Source organism: Onychostoma macrolepis, chromosome 14 (genome assembly GCF_012432095.1).
Source record: "Onychostoma macrolepis isolate SWU-2019 chromosome 14, ASM1243209v1, whole genome shotgun sequence".
NCBI classification, from domain to species: domain Eukaryota; kingdom Metazoa; phylum Chordata; class Actinopteri; order Cypriniformes; family Cyprinidae; genus Onychostoma; species Onychostoma macrolepis.
Window position 1 is genome coordinate 8,286,277 of NC_081168.1, and position 27,083 is coordinate 8,313,359.

The following is a 27,083-nucleotide window of genomic DNA, read 5'->3' on the forward strand; positions in this document are numbered from 1 at the left end:
TAAAACAGTTTTTTATTGTTTCTGTCAGAATGATTTTATTTAGGTCTAGTGTTGCAGGTAATAGAAAATTTGAATATTACATATTAGACTCTCTAATTTGGCTGTTTTGATATCTTTTTTTCCTCAAACTATCCTCTGATTGAATGACAAAATCATACGTGAAGACTCATTGGATACTATCGTACAATTTCTTGGTAACCTTGTAGTATTAGCAGATACTGACCTTTAGAAATCCTGCGATTGTACAGTGCTTAAGGTACTGTGTTTGTGGAGTTTTAATGTGCATTTTTTTTAGGTTGGTAATGTGATTGCATGTACAACAATATTTGTAGTGGACTGTGGTAAAGCTATTACGTAGCTTCATTTGTACATTTTATGCAATCCTACATGCATATATACAATCTAATTCCTAAATTTAAAGTCTTTTTAAATGCTTACATCTTAAATCCTAATTTAGTTTTATTGTATCGTAGATTTACTCTCTGAAAGCAACCTTCAGGAGGATTTATATATAAAAATATCCCTGAATAGGTGTCTGTGTTTAGTCTATTCCATATTTACGCCATATTTTTTGCAAGTGCAGTGTTGGTGTGCATTTTGATCAGCCAGAATTCTCTTTCCTAAACTCCTTTTAATGCCTGTTGTTTTATCTTTGCTGAAAATATTATGACTTTGCTTTGCCAATAGTAGAAAAATGGCATTTCTTCATGAATATCTGGATGAGCACACACTTTAGCTGATTTTTAATATGGTTATTTTACTGTGAATGAGATGATACCTCGCTGTCTCTTTAATTCTTGTTGCCGAGTGTTTTCTGCCTAGCAACAAGGATGTATGGCGAAGGTTAGTTCGCATTTTTGTCTATAATATGCGACAACTTATAATATATTCAACTTTTTTTATGCATTTACACACTTAATCTATACTTTATTTGTACATATAGTGTATCATAGACTTTTTCGCCATTGCATCCTCAAAGTGTGACCAGGACTATATGATCTCAGTGTCTGCTGCGTTCCACCTGCTCAAAATGACACATCTAGCAGGAGCAGTGTGAAGTTGCGTCAGCCTGGTGAGGGGGTGGTGGCTGTGCAGGCCGATGGGGTGTGATTTTAATTGGATTCCTGCCTTTTCCAGTCGTCCCCAGGTCAAGCCAGTGGTGTTGGTGCTCCCTGACTTGGGCTTCTTTTCATCCCAACCCCCTCCTGTATATAGCAGCCCACTTTTCCACTCTCTCATCTGCTGCTCTGCCTGTGCTTCTGGCTACCCTCTTCTCCCATGGCTCCCTTATACCGGCCCCTTAATCTGTGCAGCAGTGTGGTCCTGTGGCAGGTGGGTGCCACAATGTTTCATGAACCTCAAATCACAAAACTCACCATATTTGATCTTCCATCCTTCAGATCGTTTACAGAGCTGCCATCGTCCACTCATACTCACCGCCTTTTTCGGCCATCCTGTGTTTTCTTCTTAGTCTTGCTTTAATTTATCTCTTTCCAAACTGGGTGTTAGGCTTTGAGGGTTTTGGCGCGCAAAAACACACACATGCACGCGCTCTTCCTGCTTACCCAGTGTGTAATGAGAGTGATGCTACAGACACAGGCAAATTGATTTTAGAGGTGAGGCTGTAATGAGGCTATCAAAAACATGAAACGTGAGAGTCGTACAAGACGCAGAACTCAGAGATAGTGTCATGTTTTCAGTTGTCAAGCTTCCTGTGAATCTCTGTGAGATAATTTGTTTCATTTAGATATGCTTAAGCGCTAACTTGACAATTACCACGTGTTAAGAAAATACTTTAAAGATTTAGTTCACCCAAAAATGAAAATTCTGTCATCATGGACTTGTGTCCTCATGTCATTCCAAGCTGGTATTTCATGGAATTCAAAAGAAGATATTTTAAACAATGTTTCATCTCAATTTTTTTTTTTTTTTTTTTTCATTAATTGAAAGTCAGTGATGTTAAAACACTGAACGCCATTTACTTTCATTACATGGACAAAAAACCCCAACAAAGATATTTTCATTTTTGGGTGAACTATTCTTTTAATTGTGGGAGAATCCTTATGTAAAATATGGTCAATTTTGATAAACTTTTTGCATTAAAATAATCACTTTTGAGCTTTTATATTTGCACCACTAGCGGTGCAGTCAGTTGATCGGTTGGTTTTCTTTCCATCTTCATCCGCAGTGCAGTATTCTCGAATCAGTGGTGGTGGTGCCAGCCCCCTGTGTAGCTCAGCTGGTACTACAGCTTATTAAATACCCATCTATTCACTTGCCGGACATTCCGCTCTCTTGTCAAACCTCAGCAAGTCCACCAAAATGAGGCTAGTGCAGGGCTTTTGCTATGGGGCTTTTCCATTCAGCACAGCTGCGGTTTGGGAGTGGGAAGAAACTCCGCCCAGCCCAATATCTGATGCATTTCTGTCTTTTGATGCATTTTTAGGATTGCAATTCACCCCAATGGACATTTCTTTAACAAGTCTTTTTTGTACCCTCTTTTTCATCCATTATCCATGCCTTACATAAGACATTTCTCTGATGATGGCGTCTTAGGGCAGCAGGGAAGATAGTAAAGGTCTTCGCTCAGCCAATCGGCTTGCAGGTGTGGCTTCCGTTGGGTTATCTCGTGGCAGTACGCAATAGTAGCCGTCACAGCGACCCGTGTGTTCCAGTGGGGGAAGAACAAAGAGAACAATTCTCTTACCATTAGTCACTAAATCCACTTGTGGCTTTGCCCCTTTTGAAAGGGGGCGACTTTGAGGATGCCCCTGACTCTGAGCACCAGTACTATGCTTTCAGAAGGGTGACCATGGCCATCACCCAATCCCTCTGATCTTGCTTCCAGATTCTTTTCGGTAAAGATCAACTTGGAGAGCATGTACTGTGTCCTCCACGTCTTGGCAAGGGCATTTTTGGCAGCCATCATGTGTGTGAGAGGCCAGCTGAACATGCTTAAAAAGACCCACTGGAGCTTATTTATCCACTCTTGCAGTGTCATAGCCTTAACAAAGAGAGTTTTAATTTCCATTACATTTTTAAAATCCAAATTGGTTTTTGTTTTTGCACTACTTCCACCTGCAATACAGAATCCATCTTGAACGCTTGCAAAAAGTGGCTTTGATCTGAACTGGTTGAGCAGCAGCTTCCTTTGGACTTAAGTGACCCACAGACCTAGAATGAACGTTGTCTTTTTGGTTCCCTCAGCACCATCACTTTTCATTAGTGTACTGTCTCAAAATATCGCATTTGAATTTTTAATGAAAAGAATTGTCTTTTTATAGTGTGCTTTTGAATCTGGAATCACATTGATCAGGGTCCAGGGTGTTTCAAAGTAGTGTGTAATAGTGGGTGTTTAATTTCATCTGTAGAAAGATGCATCACAAGGGGTCTGTGTAATCAATCCTGTGAACTCAACATCTAAAGGAGAGATGGGCCTTCTGATCACTTCCCCAACTGAAGTTCAGCCATCCTCTGAGCCTGCAACTATCAACGCTTTCAAACTAGCACGAGAACTAAACCGAGGTATACCTGACACAGCTTCCATCTTTAGCTGATGTGTATGTCACATATACACATGCTTGGGCCTTTGGGCCAGGTAAAGGGAAACGAGCACGTGTACGTCTTTAAGTTGATCTCACTGTTAACCTCACAGCATTACTCCAGAACCTTGAGGCCATAGTGAACAGTGATGGATGGTGGAGTGGATAAAGCAGGCTCAGGGGGCCAACCGGGGCTCAGCGTTTCTCCCCAAGCTATTTCAATTACAGATTGAGCAAGCGTACTCTCTGTGATGATATGTAGCTTAAAGGCCGTGACATTAATGGTTGGGACAAATCGGATTTGGTTTGGTGCTGACCCGTCACTCTAGGGCGCAGAACTAGATGGAAGAGTGAGGCGGTTAAAAAAAAAAAAGAGCTTTACTTCAACCTACCTCTGCTACAAAATATGCTTGGTACAATAGCACTACTAAGGAAGCCATAGATATTGTAAAACAAAATGTTTGACTGATCAGTCTGCAAGGGGTTTCAGACTGTCTAACATACATTTAGCTTACCAAAACAGATAAATATGTATGTCATTTTAATTCCTCATTAGCTGAGTCTAGTGCCTGGATCAGTTAGGCTTATCATATTGGCTTTGCAGGACTTGCGTCCTTTGATTTTAGTGTTGGTCAGATGATGTTTTTCCCTTTTCAACATGCACAAATTGCACTGACAGCTTTATGCATGAAGGTCATTTTGGATCGTGTCTTGAATCTTGGACTATTTTAAAACAAATAACATCATTCTCTGGATAAAGCTAAATAAATCCTGGTTTAGATGTATTGATTGGCTTGGGGAACAAAAAATCTGTGCACATGAAAGGATCGAATGTATTTCTTAGAATTCTTTAGCCCTACATTTGTAATTAACACATCCATCACTGGCTTATCCTCCATATCTCCTGCATTAGCATAAACGTGCGTTACAACTATTGTAAATGTAACAATTTATTTATTTTCCAGTTACGTAAGTGTAAGTTATGTAATTTCATTTTGTATCTGAAGGGGTTCAACATATTTTCAGTCTGCTAAAACAATGAAAAAAGTCATGTCTCGTGAAATTGTATGCCGTGATGTGGAGGCAGCACAAATCCCCTTTGGCTTGTAAGATATCAGGTCACTGCAGTCTCACATTGAGATTGGTGGAGCCGTTTCTGGAGGGAGGGGCCCAGAGTGAATAAAGGTGGGCTTTGGTGAACCTTTACCCATGTGAGTATTTAAGTGCTGCATGATTTTTGCTGCATGGCTTTTATCGCTACAATTACTGCTTGTTAGGACTCCATACCCACCAGTGAGTTAAAGATCAAGAGATATTTTAAGCCAATTTAACTATTAACCATGTAGCCATTATGTAAAATCTAAATACGTTTTATATATCCATAAAATTTGCATGTACATCTTCCAACCAGATATCATCATTATTATGATGATCTTTCTGATTAAAATACCCAGTGATTTTGGATACTAGGTATATTGATAAACTCCATAATAGGTTTGTTTATAATTTTACTCTGCCTTCTGAACAAGTCAGTGGTATTTTTGTTTACAATGCCTAAGACGACAAATAAGAGCTGGATATAATTAGGCCTGCTTGTGTGGGGCCATATTCAGTTTCAATCAGTGGAAACTAACTCTGTTAATTAATCTTCAGAGCAGTTATTTTCCCCATATAATTTCCTTAATAGCAACTGGGTTCCTTAGATCTTTACTCAGCACTGCATATTTTCTCTTTATTTTTATTTCCAGTTTTGTTTGTTTTCCCCCCTCTCTGAAATCCTAGTGACCCACATATTAGATCAACGATGTGAAATACACATTTTTTAAGGAAGGCTGCAACACGTACAGTACTAGACACTATTATTAGTTTCACATGAGGTGCTCTTCATTTAGACCTGGCCCGTGTATTCCCAAATGAAAACATTAGCATCTCATTTTGCTTATCTCATATTTTATCACCGATAGGCCTAGTTGCCCTTGGAGTGCTGATAACAAAACAAGAGAAAGCGAAGATCATGCATGATGTATGCATGGAGATCACATTGTGAAATCATGCATTTACATGTGACGTTTTAAGAGAAACAGAATTTGATTTATGCTAAATGCCGTTTATCATTTTACATCCTAAAAAACATCCTCTCTGAATCTACCACCCGCTGGTAAGAAGGATCTGGTTGGGAGCTTTACGCTGTCCTTCAGGTTTCTCATACATGTCAACTAGTCCTCTAAGCCACGTGAGGAATCTTGTACCTTGAGAAGCTGATTGGAATCAATAACCAATAGCAAGCCGCCGATATTTAAACTGAGAATTAATGTGCAATGAACATATTATTCTGTGTTGATTAGAAGGCAAGAGCGTATGATGAGTTATCAAAACACGCAATACTATTTGGATTAAATTTCAGCCTTTAATTGGATAGATGAAAGAAGTAATTAGTTGAGCTCAAGTCAAGAATGTTTTCTTTCTTTCATATGTCAAACCTTCCTTCCATAATGGTTAAGGAAAAATGTATGTCTCTAATATGCTTTGATTTGTTTTTCTTTGCACTTGTTGAAATGTAGTTATATTTATTTATATGCACTTCACTCTCTTTTGATCTTGGATTTCTTGTTGTGTATTTGTATGTAAATGTCAATGAAAATATAATGTTGTACTGTTGGATAAACAGTGCCACTTTCTCTAGAAGCACGTTTGTATATACATCTATACACATGCATGAAGGTTTGAAATGAATCAATCTTCATTGTAAATGACAGTAATGACGATATGATGATAAACTGTCATTTTTTGATGTGGAGTCATAACATAAGTGAGGTCAAGTGATTATCTCACGGATATTACCAGCCTGCATAGGCACTTTTCCAACTGTATTCTATAAAAATATTAATTTGGAGGAAGTTAATTACCATTTGTCCTGCCCAGTGTGGAAACTATTAAATATATGAATGCTGTAAAATTAAACACTAAAATTGTTTATTAACCAGTATATTCCAGTCTAGGTTTTGGTTGTTTATTCAGAGAGGATATCATACTCTGCAAGTTCTGCATACTCTTTATTAAAATTGTACGCACAAGCCCTAAAATATTTTTATAGGCTAAAACTTGCTGAATATGTTTTACAAAAAAAAAACATTTAGCTAAGGTATTGTATAAAAGGATTTTGATTACCGACAAGAAAATGTGGTATGAATTTATAAATTCAAAGTGGAAATTAAACTCATTACAGTTACCCATATACACACAGAGACATTCAGAGCTGAATGATATGTTTAATTCAAACTTGTAGGGATGTAGCCCCCACTCAAATGCCTCTATACTGTTTTCTCAATTTGCTGCACACCAAGCTGAGAGAGAGACACAGCTAAACTTAGTTAAGTGGATACATTTACTGAGGGAAGTGCACTTTGATGTGGGTCAACGGGCAAATGAACAGTGTCAAATGATATCATGACAGGGATGCAAGGTGTGATAGCTTTAAAGAGGATTCAGTGAGGACAGTGACCTGTAATTCTATCGCGATATCAACCTTTGCCTCACTGCAGTCTATTTCAGAGTCAAACGGCTTGTTTCTGTAGTTTGCGCGCACAAACTTCAGTTGCTATTGACATTGCTTTGAGATGAAAGCAAACCTGACTCAAGCTCTATTGATTGTTTTGCTGTGTTTTATATCTTTCATGCATTTTCATACAGGCCTACATTCTGACGAAAAGTCCTCATCTTTTATAAGTATTGATTAATTATTGGATTGTCCTGCTTGCACAGGTCATGCATATAAATTCTTGAAGACCAAACTTTTGTACATGGAAAACTTGTTGCTTGAAAAACTTGAATGTGACCAGTGCTTTGTGCTTTGACTACAAAAGAATGCTAAATCTTCTATACATGTTTATGAACTTCTCGGCCATTGTGGTGACTCCTCTATTTATTTAATACAATTGTACTGTGAACAGAAGAAAAAATAAACAGACTGACTAAACATACTAGTCGTCGTCTTTTTGCAAGTGAAAACTCTGTGTACAGACACAAAAGGGGGACGTTTTCACCGCCGGAAAGTAAATTCTTTTGAAGTGGAACTAATCATCTGAGGGATGGTTCTCGTTGTCCTAACAACGCAGCTGAATTGGAATGAGCCTCCCTTTTTGTTGTATATATGTTTTCTTTCTCTCATTCAAAACTGATGATGATAGTAGTTTCACGCCCTGTCCACCCACATTGTCGGCCAGAACTTTTTTTTTTTTGTAGAGAAGTCCGTCCTTAGAGACGCGTACACACGGCGGGTGACTCGGGCTGTGACGTCAGCCGCACTCTTGTGTCCACAAAGCTTTACGCCTCTTAATATCCTTATATTAAGAAGAAAACAATCTCACGCATCAGAACTGATTGGAGGTCAAAGGACCGAAAAAAACGTAGGCTACCTCTACATATACCTACTTTTTAAATGTATTATTATTATTATTTTCTTTTTTTTTTTTGACTAGGCTATGCCAAGATCGTTAGTTAGCAAACTTTATTGTTATATATTAAGCATTGCTCTCTATATCAATCATGCAGTGAGAGTTATCGCCATCGTTACGTCGTTCAATAAAACATTCACGTAAACACACTGCGTTCATATAGCCCACAGGTCATACAGGCTCCAATGATTAACCCACGACGGTGCCCTGAGATGAAGTAGCCTAACTCTGGCCTCAGTGACCTTTCAGTCAAGAATCTCATCTCTTAATTACCATTACTAAATCTTTCTCTCTCTTCCACCACCTTTTGCCTCGCAACGTTATAAACGTTTGAGCTTTTATGGAATTCCGAAGAACCGAAACATTTTATTGTCACCACGGGGTTCAGGGTTCAGACAGCGGTCACATGCTGGAAAAAATAAACCAGTTGTGCTCGGTATCAAAGGAAAAACACTTAAGTTTTTCTCTCTAATTATTACTAATTAAACAGCACTTCGTCCTTAAATTACACGCGCTTGTGTTCTTTCAATTTAATCATTTTATCATACGGCCCGTCGCATAGGTAGGCTATGTAATGGAAGGGTCTGCTGTTGACCTGTTGTAAATACGCCTATTTTATTTAGGCTATTGATCAAGTAGAATAATTATTTAGTTGATATAATATGTACTCTAATTAATATAGGCCTATAGTCATTTTATTTTCTGTAAAAGGTGTTTTCTTTGGCATGTCATAGTCTGGGTAGTTGCATATAAAATCAAACTAACTTTGAAAGAAAAAGAAGAAAAACAAAACCCAATAACATTAGAAAAACCAAATCCATTAGCATTAGCTTTGGGTTCAAATTTATAAACATTTACATTGAAAGCAGACAGTTTATATTCTATAAAATGGTCAAGCTTTCTTACGTTTTTCACAGTATTGGCTTCTTAATAGTTTGATTTACTTTGTCCTCTCGCGAGACCATTTTAAAATATATCTCAATTAATATGAGCCAAATTAATCTACATCATAATTAAATTAATTCTAAAATCATTTTAGAGTGTAGCATGTCATGTTCTCAAATGTAGCCTATTTGCAAGTAAACAGCCGCTTGAATAGAATAGTTCGATTTACATAAAGACATTTTTTTTGCTCTCATTTTGTTTTTCTGAATGATTTATTGTATTGTTACCAGGGTACCAGTGCTTTCTGAACGTCTCCTGGCGGGTATTCCAGGTGAGTGATGTTGCTGTTGAGAGATGGCACTAGAAACCCTTAAAGTACAACAGATGATGTCACACTGGGGAGGATCCAGACTAAAGTGCGTGAAGCAGAACAGGCTCTATCCTATTGAGACTAAACGCTGCGTAGAAAGAGACAGCCATGAAATGACGCTGAGAAAAAAAAGTAGTAAACAAACGGAGCATAGCTTTTGCTTTTCAGTAAGATGTTCTCCACTGAGACTTCAGCGCCGGTGGCAACAGCATACACGTCGGACAACAGTTGCAGCATATTAAACAACTTCTGCAGTTCACATACAAATGTTCTGGACTTTGAAAGCTTAGATGATCTGAAATCAGTACACATCTACGCACACGCTCATTAAATTGGTTTATGTTGTAAAATCAAAGATCAACAGAAATCTCTCAGATCAAAACCTTACACCGTTACCTAAACGTTAGAAACAATTATTTTAAACAAGAGTGGACGGCTCTCGGTAATCGCGTGATGTTTGCCTGGACAGAATAAAATCCCTTGGCGTGAAAGTATTTTTGTCATCTTTGCACGCCATGCGGTAACTGGTTGTCATTGTCGCTGCGGCAGACGGAGAGCTGGGAGAGAACACTCGGCCTGTGCCAGTTGGCTCAAGCTCTTGAAAACAAGAGGCAGACGCTGCACGATTCTAATCTTAATCGTTCCAGACATGAAGGTCACTCTCGGCTGGACTCTCATGGCGCTCACACTGTTGTTTCTTCCATTAAGTAAAACGCCGATTCTACAACCTTAATACATCAACTGCGCTCATGTGAACAATAACTGATAAAACTGCAAGCAGCAATTATCGGGGTCCAAGTACAATAACCCCTTTAGCCCTTAATAATTAATTGTCTAAAAGAATAAAACTGTTCTGTTTTATTTATATTTAGCCTACATATGCATTACATTAAAATTGTATTTATTGTACGTGTTTTACTGTTATGTCGCCACCTTCTGTACAAGCGGGACGAAATCTGTTCTTTTTTTAGACACTTGGGCTGCTGAAATCTGATTGGCTGATGGCGGCCATTTAAAAATATGCAAATGTGCGCATATGGTTACTGTAAAGCTGCTGTGTATTGTAAAGGCTATACAAAAAAAAAAAATCATAATCATCATCATCAAAAAAAAAAAAAAAATTCGATTCAATATTAGCGCCACCAACTGAGCCATCTAAATTCATTATGTTTCCTCATGGTGGCGCTCTACATAGTCTGTATGTAACAAACTTATTTATTACACTTATAGTTTATAGCCTTTTTAGTAAAGTAACACCAACATTATTTATTGGTACAAATTGGAAACTATCATTATGATTAATCTGTGGTTATGAAACACTAATTTCACATGGTTCATGAAATATATGCATATATTATATGCATATATTACATATGCATTGCATATGCATATATTACATATATGGTCTAAGTGGCATGCTACATTTTGGGTATTTGGTCCATATTTCACATTTCTCCAATTTATGATTTGTTTTTTTGGGGGGTTTTTTGGACTTTAAGTGTAATCCAGAACGATCTCCTTGAATCCCTAAATATGCCTTCAGCACATATGTATGGGAATTGATATTGATAAAAATGCAACGTTTGTGTGTGTTATTATTGTGCGTTACCTGACAGCATAAAGCAAGCCATTAGTATTAATACGGCTGATTTATAGTGAGCAAAGTAAGTTCAAGTTCAGTTGGGTGGGGTGTGATGATGTGCAAGAGGATTGGTGAGCTGTGTCTCAAGTACACTGCCTCACTCAAGGGCATGGATGTGGTCCAGAGACAGAATAGAATTCCTTCCCGCTTGTGCGAGTCTGGGCTCAGCACACTCATATATTGTATTCAGGTTAAGTAATTGCAAGGATTTAGATGCATACGCTTACTTGGCTATTTATTCTTCCTGAGCCAATCTAGTTATTTCAATGGGCCTTGAGCACTTAGCGTGCCACACTCAAGATGGCGTCAGACTGAACCTGCACAGCTTTAATTACTCCACGTACAGTAAAAGGAGTTTATGATCACCACACTGCAGTTCATTTTTCTTTATCAGATATGACACACATTTCTAAATGAGCAGTCTTGATAATACCCAGGGCCTATTACCAGCAGCTCTTGCTCAGCACATTCTGACATTTATTTGAGTGTTAGACTAATAATGGCTAATGAGCTCCCAAGTAACACGCACTCAAGACACCCATTAATGGAATTGTTGCTTAAGTGGAGGAAATATACATGCTCTGATGATTAATCTCTCCCTCTCACAACTTGCTCTCTCTCTTGCACACAAAAGCCCACATAAAACTGTAGTGTACGCTCTGTAGGCATATATTGACAGCTTACGTACATATGGAAACAACGGCAAAACTGAACTACCAAGTGTCACTTTTCCAGCTTTTTCTCTTATTAAAAAGGGGGAAAAGAGAATGGCTGCTGCTTCTTCTAATGATCAATACATGTTATTTGGTTAAATCTATGTATTTATTGTGTCTTAAAATATATATTTGAAATGTTTTTGATCCTGTAGCTTTCTGAAAACACTTTTGGCTGTCTCGAAGTCTCCTAGCAACAGCTAACAAAGGCAGGGCACATTTCAAGTTTCCCGCGGTGCGGCCAGTCCAGCGCTGTCTTTGATCTTGACTGGGAAAATAGCTGAGTGGGCACTACTGGCATTTTCCTTTCATTTCCCCCTCCTCCTGTCGCCCTCCCTGTTCCCAAAGCCCTCGAAATACCCCAATTTTCATCTGCCCCGAAAAGCTAGCACCCCATGTCCAAGCGTTTCATTGAATCAGCACATTGTTTTTTGGTCAGGTTTGACAATATGCTTTAAAAAGTGTTAGCGTGAGTGAAGTGCACAAAGAAATGATTTTATTGGTTTGGATACACAGGATGGTATATTTTACCCTACAACTAAACATGGTGTTATTAGGGTTACTTGCAAGTGTACCGTGTCCTTTTATCCTGTTTTTCTACCTCATTTCTCTGTCTTAGTCAGTTTGATTTGCACAAATCTCCTCATTTTGCTTTTTTCCTTATCCTTCTCTGACACATTAAGCTTTGTATTTTTTTGATAGAGCTAGGACTGCTTATCTCCTAAGAAACTTGGGACGCCCGCAGCTCGCTAGACAAATAATAGAGCTGCAGTGGATTTTCAGGGTCATGGGGCACCCACAGAGCTGTCTTATTTAGAATTTTACATAAAGTGAAATGTGTATTGAAAACATTTTTGAAGTTAATGCTCACAGAGAAATAATGCTTTGCTGGTATGTCCTGTGGTGTGAAAAAAAAATAAAAATAGTGTGTTTCGACAACGTAAGTAAACAAAAGCGGGGATATCAAGAACAATATCTGTAGGCTATAGAATATTATAACATCCCACAGAGTTAAGTTTACAAGGAAAATAAAAATAAAGGAATCACAATATACAGGAAAAAATCAACACAAACTCTTCATTGTTTTGGTGTAATTTGTTTCTATTTATGACAGATACAGTCATTTAGGTTGCTTTAATGTTGCTCTTGGTCTTTGTGTGATGCCTGAATCTGTTACTATTTATTGTCTGAAAATTAAATTTTTCTTTTTAGGTCTTTGTTTTTTTCGCAAAGCCATACGGAGTTGATAAAGCCTTTGCATTGAGTCACATTTCTCATTCTGTCAGTGAATGGTACTGCTTTTTATTTTCTTCTCGTGTTGTTTGAGGAGACGTGCTTTGGGGTTGTGCGAGGCCATCCTGAGTCCTATAATTTTTCATAAACAAATATTCGAGAGGTCATTGGCAGTGTTTTATGCACGTGATAGCGTTCATGACATTTTAGGAAAGAGAAAACAATTATGATAAAGAAGGCATGGGCGTGGGAAGGCTTTCATCAATTCTCTAATTGGGGTTCAAAGTGGGATTAAATATGACCATTTTTGTCCCTATGCCACACATTTTATTTATATAACTGTGAAGTCTGTTCAGGGACCCAACATTTTTTAACCATGAAGTGTGTCATTTGCCAGGGGAAACAAACGTGAGACAGAATTCCCACCCCCAATCCTTCTGTAAGCATCTTGTTTCCAAGAGGCAAGGTGGGAACATTTAGTATTGTCAACCAGCAGTTGAGTCCTATTGGAAGAATGACCCTATACTCCAGGGCGTTGTCCGTGCCGAAAAGCCTTAGTAGGCTAATCGGCTGCGCCACCTCCTTGACACGGCTTTTCATCGGCCTCATTTGCTTATCATTTAAAATTTCTGCCCGTAATTCTCAGCAGCTAAATAAGCCTGATTATCCTCAGTGATTAAGACATCCTCTGTCAGAACAGCATGCGGTGCTGTAGCATCCCAGAGCCTTTCTATTCTGCTAAGACTGAAGCTAAGGCAGAGGTTTGATTTTGGGTGGTTAATGATTCTGGCTGTGGATGTTAAAAAAAATGCAATATATGCCTGTTAACAGCTAAAAATTCTTAATGATCTCCTCAGGCTTACATTCTCCTCATAAACTACCATTTAGCTTCTCCTTGGTCCATACAACTATTTCCTAAAGGGAAAGCATCCTCAGAAAAAGAAAGAAAAAAAAATTCTAACAACAACAACACTGGAACCTCCAAGTGTGGTCAGGTCTTGTTTATGTAGTGAAACCCCATCATCGAGCTCCAAACATCCTCACTCACGAATGCTTTGAAGAGCTTGTGAGGTCAGGTTTTAAATTATGGCGTGTTCCCACACAGCGTCCTCACTCTCCACTAGTGCAAATCCATTTGCCACACAATGCATTTCAAATCAAAGCTGCATCACCATAAGACGCCTTAGGAGACATTAAGCCATACTATGTTACTTTCATGTACGATAGCATGGCTCCTGTATGCTTTGAAGTGCTCTCTTTTTTAATGCCTTATTAATAATACCACACAGGCTGACTCTTTGGATGCTGTATTCTCTCACTCTCTTCTCAGTCTTTAATGCAGGTCTTCGGGGCTGTGTTTATGGACTGGTGATTAGAGGGCATATAGACTAGATGATGGGCAAAAAGGGGCTCAAGAACGCAGGTGACATGTTTTGTGCTTCTTTAAAAATCAGCTTTTTCCCAATGTTATAGCAGCACCAGAGGGAATGGTATGATTTTACACCCTGTTCAGAATATGTGCTTATGAACTGATGTGTGTGTAAACATAGACGTAGCAAACACAGACTTGCATTGCATGGGGTGATATATGTGCATGCATTTTTGTTGCTTTTTTTTAAAGTTTGTTTTTCTTTAGATAACTGTTTTGTCTCTATATATGTTTTTTTCTTTTGTGTCTCAATGCAGATGTATCTTTTTGTATTTATATGTGAAAGGATAAACTTTCTATTTAAACATATAAAATCACATTGCATGTGGATATGCAAATGGATAGTTCACCCAAAAATGAAAAAACTCATAATTTCCAAACCTGTATTGAGTGTCTTTCCTCTTATGAGCGCAAAAGAAGATATTTTGAAGAATGTTAGTATTGACTTTTATAGCCATATTGACTTCCATAGTGTGGGGAAAAAAAATACTATGGAAGTTTATGGCTACCGTCAACTGTTTGGTTACCAACATTCTGCAAAATACCCCCCCACCACCACCACCACCGAAAAAAAAAAATCCAAAATGTACCTATCACATGATGTTCCAGACTTATGTGTCTGTCTTTATTATGTAGAACACAAAAGAAGACTGTTTTGAAGAATACAAATTAGGAACTACATGAGTACATTTCTGTGAGAAATGAAGACAGAGGTTTCATTTTAGGGTGAACTAACCCTTTAAATTACAATAATAAGATTTTTCCCCAAAGTTCATTGACATCTTTAATACCCGTGTAAAATAAGTATAACATAAAATTGCAGAGCAGCAGCACTAGTTGCAGTAGAGATTAATCTCTTTACCCCTCTTGATCCGCCAGTTCTTCCGTGTCCGTCTGCCATGAGGCAGGCGTTCCAGTTTGGCTGCTGAAAGCTGGCCTCGCTGAACCGCGGGGTCAGCGCACCTCCAGCGCAACTCCAGCTTGTGCTTCATCCTCTACCGCACCGGGGGCACCTGGCACCCCTCCCTACCATGGCAGGCCAGATCAATGGTAAGATCCATTCGAGCAGAATGACCGGAGGTCGGCATCAAAGGCCCCCTGCTTGTCTCGCTGCCACCTGGAGCTCAGCGAGGGTCATGGGCCGCCTGGGCCACCACTGCCTCCTCTTCCCTTCAGCTGGCTGGGTATGCTGACTGGGACCCGGGCAGGGTATGAGCTGGCTCTGCCCTGGCCCAGCAGCCCACATGGGGAGAGGGCCAGAGGTCAAGCCCATCAGAGCACTTTGCTTCATCTGATGAGAGGATCTGGTCTGGTTTTAATGAGGCAACACTGATTCCACATCTCTTTACGCATGTGAGCAGACCTAATGTGTGGATTGTACTAGACGTAATGTTGTGATTTTTGCTTCCAGTCACTGGTTGCAGAGGAAGCGTCTTAGCTGTTTATAGGTATATTTTAATACCAAAAGTAAAATCTTAAAATCTTGTGTCAAATGCATGTTCCATATTCACATTGATTTCACTTTAAAGGGGTCTCTTAAGTTGTGTAAAATGCAGTAATTCATCAAATGAAATGGATAATTCACTAAAAAATTAAAATTCTGTTATTATTATTATGAGTTTATTTCTTCTGCTGAACACAAAAGAAGATTTTTTTTTTGATGTCATAAAAGGCTATGGCTTTTTGGAACATTCTTTTGAACAACATTCTTCAAAATACCTTCATTTTTTTTTTTTTTTTTTTCAGCCTAGGAAAGAAAGTCTTACAGTTTTGGAACCTGATGGGAGAATTGTCATTTTTGGGTGAACTATCCCTTTAATTCAAATGACTATAATTCTGTGAGGTTTTTTTTTTTAAATGATTAATTTCAGCAGACAGTAGATAGCCAATTATTGTAGAACATATATTTATTCATACAACGTTTCCCATATGAACACTGTGGCTCCCTTCAGCAAAATGTTGGTCATATGGTGAAAGAACAGGCAATTATTTTCATGCAGCTGTCAATACTCTGAACAGGCTAATACAGTCTAATTAAATGTCATTTCTTGGGCCACTAATGAAAATGAACAACTCAGAGGGGTTTTTAATATCGCTGTGAAGCGCTTCAACTGCCGGAGCCCTGCAGTCGACGACTTGATCCTTCTATGTCCCTTACTTGTTTGATGAGGGATGAAAGGGGACGCAATGAGAGACACAGAGAGAAAGAGAGAGAAAAAGGCAAGTTTGGCAAGTGGAGGAGTGAAGGGGGAGACAGATGGCGTGAAGTCTGCATCTCTTTGGCGTTGGGCTCATGGCGCTAAAATCCTCCCTCTCACACATTCCAACAAATCCAACCAGGAGGCTCAGGAGTATGTTCCACTGCTCTCGAAATGAAGCATCTGACCAGGATAGAGCCACGCGCACACACACTTTCTCACTGTCTCTCTCCCTCTTTCACACACGCGCACACATACATTCACACACTGTCAGTCACCCGTAACCTATCCAGAAGTTTACATTTTTATTAGTATGTCACCCGTTCCGGAGTTTATTGGCTTGTTAAAATAGGATGCTTTGGGAGTTGGGGAAGAGAGAACATGGGGCCATGACTGGAAATATTGCAGTGGAGAAAAGGAGACCAAGTGCCATTCAAGTGTAAAATCTCATTGAGTAAACATGGGGCCAAGGCATGGAAACAGAGTGCGTACAATCCATTCGCGGCAGAAGAAATGAGCTTTGCAGTTAGTCATGCTAGCCACCACATTAGCCTGTGCTCCTGATAAGTTTCCTGCCAGTCAGGCCTGCCAGTTTGGACCGAAGTTGTACGTCTTTTTAATTGGCGCCTCTGAAATAAAAGTATATAAAGTTGATCTGCTTGGCATGTACAGTAAAATCTATGCGTCCCGTGTGATCTCTGTCAACCGAGCTTCTGTTCTGTGCCTCAATGTGGTTTTATGAAGCAGCGAAGCTTTATTTTAACCTATCGCAATATTTTATTTGTCATTTAGCTGAAATGTACCGCTAATAGCTGTTGACATATAAAACGACCATGTGTTCCTCCTGTCAGCCAGATGCAAAAGGCACAGATGGGCTTCTTTTTTTCCAAATGGAGCTCTTGATAGCAGACAATTAATGTGCCTTTGATTGCGCTCTACAGTACTCTCCCATTGATTCTGGAAAATGTATTCATTGAAGGCATATGATCAGCCACGGATGAATCTTGTCAGATGTGCCAAATCACAAATGAAACGCTTTAGTGCCTCTCCCTCCAACCTCCAGGGCTAAGAGCTCTTGCATGACACTCACGCACACACACGCGCACACCACTCTTTTCCTCTCTCGCTGCTTCTCTATCTCTCTCGCTCACGCTCTAGATGGATGGCTGAGTTCTGCCTTCTGTTTGCGCTGCCATACTAATGAATGAGTCAGCTGGGAATATGTAATACTGTGAAAAGGTCACCGGAGGCATGTGTATCACATTACTGTTAATGATAATAAAAAGAACAATCTGTGCAAATCCATCTTTGAAGTCATTTTTATTCCTTCCTACTGTGAGTGATTTTATCTGTCATTACTCTTCTCCTTTCTGTTGTGGATATACAGGGAAAATGTACTGTAAGAATGATCACAGGATTTATCTCTCATCGAATCTGTTTCACTGATCCACAGTTATCGGCCGAGCATTGTAATGAACACGAGGATCATTGCCTTCGAAGCAACATTATGCAAAAAAAAAAATAATAATAATAATAATAATAATTTACTCACCCTCATGTTATTCCAAACCTGTATGACTTCTGTAAAGCATCTGATGTGTGTACCAGAAGAAAGGAAGTCATCACGACATCAGTTTCGCAACATTTGAAGGTTCAAATCATTCATTCAGACCAGGAGATCTTTTTCATGACTGCATCTTCAAGTATATGTCCAGATGTAATGGCAGTGCATCCTCTTTGAACCAGCTGCAATAAATGTGTAATATATGTGTAATAAAATATGAATGGGTCCTGTATTCTGAAATAATAAAGCTTATGTCACTGTATTAAGCTCTTTTCCGATTGAAATTCTGCAGCTAAAAACCCACCACACATCCATCAATCACAGCTCGCATTCACAGACTACAGCACAAATCTCTTTAACACTCATTATTATTTCATCTCTCATACTGGAGTAAAATATATGTGGTTAGCACTGGTAAGCTTTCTTGAGCTACAGTTTATGGTGGTCAGGGTATTGCTTTACCGATTTCCTTTACATTATAGGTGGTAGCAGAACTGTAATTGTGTTAAATTACTCGACTGGAGGCGGCTTTTGATCTCCAGCTAGATGTGGAGTGCCTCGTTGCATATAAGTCATACATTAAGCAGTTGGTCAGTGATTGAAAGATAATTGTAGTGCTGTACACCACATTCTGTACTCACACGGTGAAGGCTGGGGCCGATAAAAGGGTTTGCATCTGCATATGTTATTTGAGCTCTCCCTCTCACTTAAACTCTTCTGTTTTTCACTCACACTCCTTCTATATCGCTCTCATTCACTCTCTCTCTCTCTCTCTCTCTCTCTCTCAATCTAATCTACTCCCTTCCCCCTTCCATCTTTTTCATCTCACCATCTCTCTCTCCCCCACTGTCCCTCTCTATGAAACATACATCCACACACACATATAAAGATGATTGTCTCTGTACTCTTTCAGGTTATGGAGGGTTTTTTCCCCTGACACGGTGACCTCATCCTGGGAAATTGAGCACTTTCTGATTGAAAATAGTGCCTGTAATTAAGAGCATTCACTATTTGTTACCACTTGGCATTACATTAGTATGCAAAGCTGGCAGCCGCCTAATCTGGGGAAAAACGTTTGTTTCCTTAATTGCCCTCTTAGGACAAATGTGTGGGAGGGGAAATGAAACACTAACGTGCCATAGGAGGAATGAGGCCTGGTGTGAGTAGAGGATGTGGCTCCCTGACATAGAGGTTAAACTTTTAAACCCAACTAATGGGGCCAGAAACAACACACATATACATATATAAGAATAGAAGGGAAGCTGAATACATCTGATTGTTTTCATTCAAACAAGCATTAGGACTTAACATGAAAATAAAGCTAGTAACCTTATTCATGACCGGAAAAGAGCAAGACACAAGTGCTTCATTACACTTTTGATAATCAACCCAATATTACATTTTGAAATGCATAACCTTATGTTGGGGTTAGAGATTTCGGTAACACTTTATCTCGATAGTCCACTTTAGACATTCTACTAACAGTAAGTAACTTTGCCACTACATGTCAACTAGTAGTCATTAGAGTATTAGTAGACTGTCTGCTTAATATATACTAACACTTTATTTTGATGGGTCCACAACATACAACATACTGACAATGAGAAACTTTGCAAGTATATGACAACTTATTCTACTAACCCTAAACCTACCCTAACAGTCTACTCTGAGAGTTAGTAGACATGTAGTTGCAAATTAATGAGAATTAGTTGACATGTAGTTGACATGTAGTTACAAAGTTACTTATAGTTAATAGAATGTCTAAAGTGGACTATCGAAATAAACTGTGACCGAGATTTCTGTTGTCATCTCTTTTGGTCACATTTGAGTGTTAAAAATAACAGTGACCTGACCCTTCACCACAAAAATTGTTTTTTCATTTACTCACCCTCCCGTTGTTCCAAATCTGTATGATTTGTATAACAGGAAACGAGACATTTTGAAGAATTGTTCTAATTGTTTTTCTTTTTCCTCATGAAATGGCAATAATTGGTGATTTGGAATTTAAGCTTGAACTTCCACAAGGACACCATAAAGCACCATAAAGTATCATTGTCCATTCACACTATATTCCAAGTCTTCTGAATCCCAACAAAAAGTACACAAAAAGTTTGTTATTTATAATGAGTTGTTCCCCTCTGGAGGTGATTGTTCTTAACTGGAGTTGGTGAGTGGAACAGGTCAGGTGGATTTGTGCATGGCTCAGTCAACTTTGTTTTTGCAAATCATATGGTTCAATTCATTGAAAACGTCTGACTCAAAAGAATGATTTGGGGATATGGGGGGATGTTGAGATTTCCAGTCAGCAGTGACTTCTTTTTTACTTTATCAAGAAACAGGACGCAGTGAGGAAGGAGAGGATTGGGAAAGGACCATGAGCCAGGACTGCACCATAAGCCAAAGGCTACGAGTCTAGCAATCATTTTTGATTTGATCTTTAAATTAAATACAAAAGTATGTGTGCATTTATTCTGTATCTGTCTGTCTGTCTGTCCGTCCGTCCATCCATATAGTCACACATAGTTATTGTATGGCTTCAGATGACTAATACATTTAAAACATTCCTTAATTTAAAGTTTCTCTCTTTCTTTCTTTCTAATAAAAGTACAGTCTGCATTTTGTTAGGTTGTACTGGCAATTATTTAATCCTTAAATATTTATTATTTGAGTATTTTGCACCAGAATTGTTGTTGCTGTAATCTCAGCACTTAGGGGAATAAAAATCTGTCAACCAGAGAGAAAAAAATAAATAAATACACAGAATGTTGCAACATCTGTACTGAACATTATGCAGGTAAATTGATAACACAACAAATTACTTTTGTTTGTTTGTAGCTCACAGCGGGCAGTTTACTTTCCAGCTCGCTTATTCGTTACAACCCATCTTTCACGAGATCTCTTGGGTTTATCCTCAGTTCTGAATCAACTTTTTGATGAATTCTTAATATTTTCACTCTGACAATAACACTTAATCTTTATGAGAATGAGTCCTACATGAAAAATCTTATCCAAAACATCCAGAAAACAGCAGAGACTTCAAACACTGATAATGATAACAGAAACATCTGGGAAGAGGAACAGCATATGAGAACAATGCAGTTCAACAGCGAAGGGAAACTGAGCATCTATATCCATGCTCAGAGGTAAGTTAATTACATGTATGCTTTATGTTTATATCAAAAGTGTGCTAAAATCCTGTAAATTATATAGAGTCAAGGTCTGTATGAAACTAAGATTGAGAACATCCTGTCACAATCCTCTTAAAGCAGCACATTTGTTGACCAACTCTTTGAAAAATATGTATTCATGGACCTAGGAGCAACTACGATGCAGGCTCTAGTAAACATACACCACAATTTAATGCATGCTCTACTTCAAAGTTGTAAGTACACCACCTCAGACAGCTTACAGACTTTTACCAAAAAACAGAAATTTATGGCTAAGAGAGGAACTGAAAGTCCATGCAAATAATGAGCAGAAACGACAAACACGCTGTGTCAGTTCACATGGGCTTTTTATTCATCTTTTATTAATAAAAAGTCAAATTTCATTGCTCTGGATCTCAAACCTGTACAGAATACATACTTCCAGTAAACCTCAAACAGATTTTCCAGGAAAGGTCCACATATTTAGAGTGGTTGTGTCCATGAATCAGAATGATGATTCAGGGGCACAAATACTGGTCAATAATGCAATAAACTATCATTTCAGTGGGTTGTGATGTAGGCATGTTCCTGCGTTAGGCCATTAAAGGACAGTCTTTTTGTGCCCATTTCAGATGTTCCGCGAATTGATGCAGGCCCACATCTACACATACAAAACAGACATTTGGCAACGCAGAACGTGTAAATCCTCCAGAGAGACAGGCTACTAATTAGCGGACCTTCTTGGACTTCACTCGAGTGTTTATGGCGGACCCTGACAGATCCGTGCACGTCCCCTTCAAGTTGTGTTCAGTACCCTGTCTAATTCAGGAACAACACCTGCGGACTGAATTCTCATTAATTTACTTAGTTTACATTTCGAAACATTTCATTGACCATATCAAACCAGAATTAATTACAAAGCAGAGTAGAATTAGATATAGCTAGCCTATGTAAATCCTCATTATTCCTATTATTTCGTTCGTTTGTGGACTGACAGGAATTAACTCTCAAACAGGTGTTTGGAAGTGCATGCAATGTCCAGCTATAGGCTACCCTATAATACTGCAATGAACTTGAACAATTATTTGTATTCATTGATAACACATGCTATTCGATTTTTTAAGGGAAAAATCATTCGAACAGACACGCCTTTGGCGCACATTTGTGTTTTTAAACATCAACAACCCCCGTAAACCTTTTTTTTTACCGGATCTCTGAAGCAACTTCAAATCCTCATCATAAAACTCATTTCGCATTTCGTTTAAATGTGTCTTAAAGAACTTTTTTTATGCGACTGGATTCTTGTGATTATGCTTTTGCGCCAGACAAACAGAGTCATCGAAATTACTCCTCAAATGGTGATTGATTTCAAACTAACACAGTAAGACCGACTTTGACAAACCCATGAAGATGTATTTGATTATCAGAACAGAAGAGATTTGGCATCATACCCGGATTTCGGTTGCTGGAGCCCGAGGGAAATTTAAATAAACAACGTGAAACTTTTGAGCTGTTCAATTCGTACAGCAAATATTTGTCAGTTGTCAGTGTGCTATCAGCGTAAACAACTTTACTGTGCTGTTCAGTAGCTTAGTAACAATGCCACTGGGGTAAATACAAATGAAATAAATATTAGGCTATGTGAAATAATCTTGAATCATAGGCTACGCAGAAAGGGATGTTGTGGATGTAGAAAAGATCAGTAAAGTAAAATATTTACTTTATAAAACTGCTAATTTACCCTGCAAACTGCAGACTGTCACAAACAAATAATCAAGTAACAGTCTTTTTCGTCTGTTTCAGTGTTGTCTGACTAATGAATGGGAGTGACATGTCCTTAAATTTGGTGTTAGAAGTTAAGCTCGAGTGGCCTGGGAGAAGACTTGAATTAAGTCTTGTGTGTATATTGAGAGTCCACTGTTCTGCTCACAAAGGCGAGATAATCCAAGTAATTTACACAATGCATAGGGCTGTGTTGACATGGTGTAAAGGAGGGCCTTGCCTTTTATCTCCTACCGAACTGGAGCATCTTATTAAATCGAAACGGTCAATTATAGTTGACAGAAGACTTTTTGGTTTGCTCTTAAGCAGTATCATTGACTGGGTCCTCTGACCTGATCAGCATCACTTTTCACTGTGTGCCAACGGCGATTTGAAAAGTAATTCATGTAAAAAAAAAAAAAAAAATAGTTTAGTGTCGGGGGAAATTGAAGGATATTAAATAAAACAACCAAATATGCTGCGTAACTTCCTACGTGGTCTGTGACTAGAATAAAAGCACATTTCACACACGATTATTTTGTAACTATATAGCCTAATTGAATTGTTATCACTATTATATCTTAAAACTCTAATAATGAGTATTTATAACATTTTGGAGCATTTTCATTTATCAAATCACTGTAGGCTGTAGGTTACTAAGTTCTCACATGTTCGGTGTCAGGAAATTACATTAGCCTTGTCCGACTGAAATTGTATTTTCTATTAAAGCCTAAAACTAATTACTTAAAGTTATCATATTTATTAATTTTCTTTTTATTTTACTGGCTTTTCTTTCCAGGAGCCATATAACATCAAAAACGAAACTTTATTTTATAACAATATTTTCACCATGGACCATATTTGACTATTTATTTGCCTTGTCACAGTTTCAAAAGCAGTTCGAGCAGTTTTACACTTTTACAAAACAGACCAACAAAACTATTACGTTTTTAGAAACTGACAAGCAATTTCATAAGAAACAATTCAGATGCACTCACAACGCCAGTTGAATTTAAATAAAACTAAATATTTAAATAAAGATGTGCAATGCTTTATATTTATTAATAGGCTATTGACATAAATTGTATACACGACCCTAGGTTTAATTACTTTCCAAAACCTAACTGCATCAAACATAACAATTAAAAAAAGAAATAAATCTTATATTGATTAAAAACAAACAACTAAAAGCATTTTTATATGTTTTATAAATAAATTAATTTAAATGTGCTCATAACTATTGATAAAAGATATTAAACAAAAGCAAATATATAATAATTTTTTTTTAACAATTTAATGTTTAAAAAAAAAAATCTCATAACGTTATCTATTCCTATACATACTATATCATAATTTACATTGTTTTTCCACACATCTGTCATTACTATGTCATATATACAGGCACCCCCACCCCCAGTTTAGTTAGATCATTATTGTGTTTCTGTCATCTATATTTAGATGCCCAAATGAAATGTCCTCCTTTAATCTGCACTAATGCAGGTGTCCAGTCTGCGCAGGTTGCACAGGTGAGCTGCGCTGTGGGAGAGCTCAAGACACGCTTCTTGTTGATACAATAACAAAAGAAGACGTGATTATTTTGCACAGGCCTTTCATATATTATAGACGCATATTTTAGCTAAATCAACAACTCGCTGTACTCACATTTCACAATGAAGATAATGTTCCTATAACGCTACCATGACAAAAAAGAATAAGAAAGTACATTTTTAATATATTTATTCACACCAGCTTTTCTCGCATAAAATTAGAACGAATAATGAAATAATCTATAATCACTTAGCCAAAAATTGCTACATGATTCAGTAGTTGGCACATCTGGACGGCAGGCTAATAGAAACAATAACAGCGTAATTTTATTGTCCTAATTATGTAATTAAATCAAATATACTTATAGCCTATATGTGAGCTTTAGCAAAAACGACTATTTTTAGACAGCGTGGATATATCTTGTAAAATAAAATAAAACAAAAAAATAAAACTGAAACAAAACAATACAGTATAAAAATTTCTTATGAAGCCGAGCAGGGAAATAAGATGTCACAAAGGGAGTTCATTAGCAGTCAGAGGAATGGGGTTCTTCACTAGGCAGAGGGGTTAGGTGGAGCAGAATGCTGAAACCTGCTCTCTGGGGGCCTTTACATCAAAGCGGGTGAAATCACACTCCCAGAGAACTTTTAAGCGCTACATTGACAACGGAACTCTTAAAGCCCGAATGTCATTTTTGTCAACCCAAACCGAGTATGGAAAACTGCGACTTTAAAACACCTGAGCGCAGTGTGGCAGAGCAGGCGCGATACCCTGTCGCATTGACGCATACTCGACGAACAGTAGGTGACATACCACATCAGTGTCACCTGGTACAGACTCGAATTCGGATAACGTAACGCAGGTAGATCAAGCGTCAGTCCTGCATCCGCGCACTTGAAATGGGACACAGTGAAGAGAAAGAGATTAAGCAAAGCAAAAGCAGAGCATCTTGGTTAAGCGGTATAGCTCAAAAATGCCCTTTTAACAGCAGGGCATCTCGGTGTGCTTAACAAGAAATGGGAGCATTTGATCTTTTAAAACTGTGAATCTCCAATCCAAAATTAAAGGACTTCACGTGTTAATGTTCCAAGCAGCATTAAAGTTTTGGAAATAGCTAACAGTCCCCCAGAGTAAAGTTCAACAGGTTCTATCAAATACTCTCAGCAACTTTTCCATGGCGCAATCTGATAGCCTACCCAAAATACTTCTCCTCCTTCACATTTGGATCCTGTTGAGCGATGCGATCTCAGTGCTGTCAGTCTCAAGATCAAACTCTGGTTGATTTTTTTTACACTCCTGACATTTTTGTTTTAAGGGAGAGGAAACAAACATGTTGGCTGAGAAAAAAAAGTAGAGAACAGATAAAATACAGTTGCTTTAAAGATCGACACCGATAAAAATCATAAAAACACGATGCATTTTACATTAAGGTTCAATTAAAAATTAAAATGATTATTAATGTTATTTTAAGTCAACAATTTTATGTACTTTGTAAATGATACCTAAAAACGAAGTCTACACACTCCTAAGGGGAGTGCGTGAACTGTGGCATCACCAATTAGAAATGAACTACACAGAGGGTGAAATCACTGTCACGAGCACCACCCTCCAGAAGTGACAGCGGATGTTATAAGACTGTGTGAAAATATAATGGATTTAGGACAGAAAACGAATGTTGAAGCAATTTATTTAATTTTCTTATGTTTATTATTTAATTTGCTATCATGTTAATGGATGTTAAAAAATCAGAATCGGCGGGCTATTATGTTGAATTTGATACATAATATCAAGAAATCAATAAATACATAAATAATTAAATAAATGAATAGAAGTATCATGGCTACAATGAGGGTAACTTTGCAGGAACTTCTGTCGGACCGACAAAATATAGGCCACATTTGCGAGAAAAATTATAACACATACACACACACATACACACACACACACACACACTGTCTGTGATGTTTTCGTATGTTATTCTATTATGTATTGGCATCTGTTATGTATTTTATAATATTTTAAAATACAAAATGCAGAGTTTAAGTTATTATGTAAGTTGTTATTAAAGTTGTTTGTAAGTTGTGTAAGTTATTATCCTGTGTTCTGAAGGCAGGATAATTATTTTTAAATTAAATTTGTTTTAAACGAACGTTTGAAGCACCCATATCCTATTAGTGTAGCAGCCCACCGTTGTGCTCGACATTATTTTCCACAAAGTTTAGAGATGTTTTAAATTTTGAAATTGCTTTAGTTGTTATTTTAATTAAATGTTATACAAAAGTCTGAGACACCCAGCATAAAAAACATTCACTGCTTTATGTGTTTTTATTGCGTCCTAAAATGTATTTTCGTTGCACATGCAGTCATCTGTTGTTATATTTTTATCTATTATTTTTATATTCTAATCAAATAAAAAATAAGATGGACATTGATCAGCTGACGCTAAACTATGCTTCAAAAATTTTTGGGTAATTTCCTGTTGTTGTTGTGAAGTAATGCAGGCAAGCCTGGTTGTTCGCGTCTTCTTTCCAGTCAAACAGTCAAGGTAAGTCACCGGAAAAGGTGTTTCATTTTTGCTTGTGTGCTTGATATGAACGG

General features: G+C 37.9%; 1 long non-coding RNA gene across 1 annotated transcript in view; it reads left to right on the forward strand.

Moving 5' to 3' along the window:
- LOC131553331 (uncharacterized) overlaps nt 1-17,753 on the forward strand; it is a 72,266-nt gene extending 54,513 nt beyond the window's left edge. The window contains exons 3-4 of the long non-coding RNA XR_009274168.1: nt 14,170-14,262; nt 15,148-17,753. This is a non-coding gene — a long non-coding RNA (uncharacterized LOC131553331). The remainder of the gene's footprint in view (nt 1-14,169; nt 14,263-15,147) is intronic.
- The last annotated feature ends 9,330 nt before the right edge of the window (nt 17,754-27,083 follow it).